We start from the raw sequence: 3,955 nt of genomic DNA, 5'->3' as shown, positions 1-3,955 counted from the left end.
CTAAACAATGAAGAGAAAAACATGCTGACTCCTCAGTAATATCCATCCACTTATCCTTTTCAGTGTCGCGGGGGGGTGCTGGAGCCTATCCCAGCTGTCATAAGGCGAGAGGCGGGGTACACCCTGGACAGGTCGCCAGTCTGTCGCAGGGCCAACACACAGAGACAGACAACCATTCACGCTCACATTCACTCCTGCATTCACACCTATGGGCAATTTAGATTTTTCAATTCACCTATACCTTTAGACGTGCTTGTATGAATGGGTGAATGAGGCATGTTGTTTACAGTGCTTTGACTACTCTGGGAGAGTAGAAAATTGCTATATAAGAATCAGTCCATTTACCAATAAAAACACTGCAAAACACACAAAACAAAATAGAAATAAGAAAAATGGTAACAGACATAGGAAAAAAAAACGTAAATAGGAAAAACGAAAACAGAAATAGGAAAAAACAGATTTCCAAAAGCAAAGGGGAGTGTTTCTGGGGAGACAATAACCCGACGGACCAGTTGCAGGAACCCAAAACATGCTAGGTGTGTTTTATCATGACTCATATAATACTGATGATGGATTTTTAGGCTAATAGTTAGGCTAACACATATACCACTCATCTTTTCTTTCCTCACAAAACCGATAAATCCTCCACTTCTTTTAAGTGTCTCCCAGCGCAATTCTTAGCATATTTTGGTTCCTGCAACTGGTCCGTCAGGTTATTGTCTCCCCAGAAACACTTTGTGCTTTTGCAAATCTTTTTTTTTTTTTCCTATTTCCGTTGTCGTTTTTCCTCTTTTCGTTGTGTTTTGTGTGCTTTTGCAGCATTTTTCTTATTGCTGGTGTTGTCTTAAGTTGCAGTGGCCTCTCAGGGCCACCGTACAACTGAGTTCCTAGTCTCCACGATGGCCTAATCTCCTCATGTGTATTTAAAGCCCCAGTTTGCTTCTGTTCTTTGTTATGTTCTATGTTCCTTAGAGGCTAGTTTGTGAGTTCCAGGTTTTTAGTGTTGCCTGAATTATTTTGTGTTTTGCATTTTGGCCTGCTAAGGTCAGCAATAAAGCTGCTTTTTGAGTTTAACATGGATTTGAGTTCTGCACTTGGATCCTACTTTGCCAACAGTTATCCTTGAAAATATGTCTCACTGTAATGCAACATAAACAACTCTTCATTCATCACTTTAATTTCTCAGAAATGATGTCTCAAGATATTGCATTTGTGTTTTGACCTCTTACTTCAGGTTTTACGATTCATGGTGTGGTCTACTGATTTTATTTTTGGCCTAACTTTCTTATCTTTTGGATGCTTTTTCAGTTAGTGTCATGCATTTACAATTTTTTAGAGAATAAGAAGAAGTGTTTTTAACTCTGGGTGTAGTGGGAGATCTCACCGAGTTCTAATTGGTTTGAGTCTCCGCAGGGTTTGAACTCAGTCCCTGAAAAACAGACAATAGTGCGGCTACATCTAGTGGAAAACCATTTCTATGAAGGCAGTTTAGTTCTTGTTAACACTCCCTCAAAGATGAGCGGTTTATTTAATTGTCTTTTTAGTGGCAGATATAGGAATATTTAATTATATGTTTCAAAACTCACAGGATTTTCACTCTTCTGCATTTTGTTTCCTGGAAAGACAAAAACAGTCAACTCTAACATTCATAGAACAACTTACAAATGTTGTATCTGTAAATGTTCTCACCTTTCATTCTTTTCCTTATGATGAGACACACAGCTCTTATCAGCAGTGCGACCAAACCAATAGCTCCATCGATGTACCACGAAATAGCTGCGATAAAACAAATTTGAAACATTTTTGCATGTTAATGTTTGAAAAACTTTTCACACCATTTAACAGCCATGATAGTCAAGTGAACAATGTTTCCTGCCAAAACCACACCATCATATCAAATGTTACATCTTATGTTTCCTATAGGATAGGTAAGTGATTTTCTGTCATCAAAATGTAAATAATATTCATTAGGAAAAAAGATGTAAACTAAAGTATGAACTCTCCTTTTGTGCTGCTTTCAGTTTTTCTCGCTGGTTCCTTTGTTGTGTTTGCTTCAGCTGAATAAATGACAAAACCAAACCAAAAAGTGTGTCATTATTTCACAAGTTGTTAATGAAAAAAAAAGATCTTAAAAATTTAAAATCTATCAAACTAATATTTGAGGTCATCTTAAACAGTTGATCGTGAGCTCACCTGTTTCCTCACCTGAGGGCTGAGGGCTGAAGGTAAATGGCTGCACTCTTCCTGTGTGTATCAGTCACCTCACACTTCACTGTGTTGTATCCTGCTGAGTAAATAGGGTAATACTTTATAACAGAGAGAGAACATTTCACCTCAATAATCAATCTGTCTGGTTTAGTTGTGGCCTTTTCACCGATCTGTCAAAGTTTGATCAGCTGTGCTGTTAGTTTCTTGAAATAAAAAAACATTTAGTACCATCACAGTTATTATGGTCATCACATTTAGACGAGGCTGAATGACATCATCAACAATCTTCATTGAAGAAAACCAATAAAAAACATTAGAATACAGCACTTTTTACAATAAGAGTGAAAATCAATTTAGAAACAACTTTATAAACATGCTTCCCTAAAACAGCAGATCATGCTCAGCTGTCTTATTCATGTTATTGGTAAGTGATTGTAATAATATTGATACGATTATTATTTCACTGCTATAAAAATGTTTCCTGTATTCTTACCTACAATCTGAATCATCAGCATCAGACATAAAAACATTTGAATCCATCTGAATTCATCCATTCTGCTTCTCTGTCTCACTTCGTTCTTGTTCTCAGTCTCAACTGTCACAGTCTCTGAACTGATGACCCTTGATGAATACATTTAAATATTAGACAAAGATGACACAAATAAACACAAAATGCAATTCCTAAATGAAGTTGTTTATTATTAAGAGGGAAAAAACCTATATGGCCCTGTGTTAGACCAAGTTAAATGTGCGACAGTGTCAAAGTGCTATATACAAGGGTGCAGGGATCAGGTCTCCAGGGAATCTGCAGGGAAAAGCAGGGGGAACACACTCACTCTCCTTCTGTCTCTCTTGGCGTCTCACCAGTCTCTCACTCCTCTCTCGTACCAGAATTTCTGTAAGGAACAAGGGCAGGTCCAGGGTGTCTGTACACAGGGAAACGACGTGTTAGCACAAGATTCAAAATCCAAGAGAACTAGATTACTAGTGTCCTAGCCAGGACTTCACTAACATGAGTCAAGCAACAATCCAGCAAAGAGCAGTCTAACTTCTTCCCATAAGTAGAGGCCGGTTAATGAGACGCAGGTGTTCACCATCTCCCAGGTATGTAGGCCAAAGGCGGGAGCCCACAATGGCCTCCGCCCAGGCGATAGAGGGAGAGAAAAGGAGAGAAAAACAATACCAAAGCCCACTTGTAGCAGAATATTTCTCAGGCAGACAGTGACACTATAGTTTTTAAACATAACAAAAATCAGACGACGACTGGTTTGATTTAACTGTGGTGATGTTTAGATTGCTCGAGTTGAAAAACGTGTTGCCGTCCAGTTTGTGTGAAGTCAGCATTACAAAGAAAATGCAACAACCTATTAACAAAAAGTCCTTATATTTACTGTGATAGTTGACCTGCTGCACTCTTGGTCTTAAAGCAATTAGTGTTGTTTTAAGCTTTAGAAAATGAGAAACAGTAATGTTAAATATGTATCACAATGGAGTGGACTTTGAGAGATAATTTTATCTACTCTGCAGCACAAGCTGAAAAACCAAGGCAGGATCCATGAAGCTGAAACACGTCAGCAGAAGGAGGAAAAGGTGGTGAGGCAGGAAAAAGAGACTAAGAAGGTACCTCAGACCACCAGGGTGGAGAGAGACTCATGGTTGAATTATGAGGTACAGTAAGCCTGAAAAGACAGGAGTGCTTCAGCTCGCTGTGTCGTTGTCAAAGAATGACAAAGAAAGAATCTAGTTG

The 3,955-nt window shown here is 38.6% G+C and overlaps 1 long non-coding RNA gene across 13 annotated transcripts in view; it reads right to left on the bottom strand.

Annotated features, from left to right (window-relative positions):
- The window catches only part of LOC146689189 (uncharacterized), a 44,066-nt gene that overhangs the window by 2,188 nt on the left and 37,923 nt on the right, over positions 1-3,955 (bottom strand). For 11 of the 13 annotated variants that reach the window (XR_014916114.1, XR_014916108.1, XR_014916115.1 and 8 more), the window contains exons 9-12: positions 3,045-3,134; positions 2,702-2,829; positions 2,194-2,287; positions 1,689-2,057 (exon numbers count right to left, since the gene is read on the bottom strand). This is a non-coding gene — a long non-coding RNA (uncharacterized LOC146689189). Of the gene's footprint in view, positions 1-1,586; positions 2,058-2,193; positions 2,288-2,701; positions 2,830-2,943; positions 3,135-3,955 lie in introns of those variants that run through there. The other 2 variants (XR_014916107.1, XR_014916106.1) reach the window with 2 other exon arrangements.

The sequence above is a fragment of the Copadichromis virginalis genome, linkage group LG17 (genome assembly GCF_057382275.1).
Source record: "Copadichromis virginalis isolate Kocher_CV1m ecotype Utaka linkage group LG17, C_Virginalis_male_GT1.1, whole genome shotgun sequence".
Taxonomy (NCBI): domain Eukaryota; kingdom Metazoa; phylum Chordata; class Actinopteri; order Cichliformes; family Cichlidae; genus Copadichromis; species Copadichromis virginalis.
This window is presented reverse-complemented; position numbering and strand designations above follow the sequence as displayed.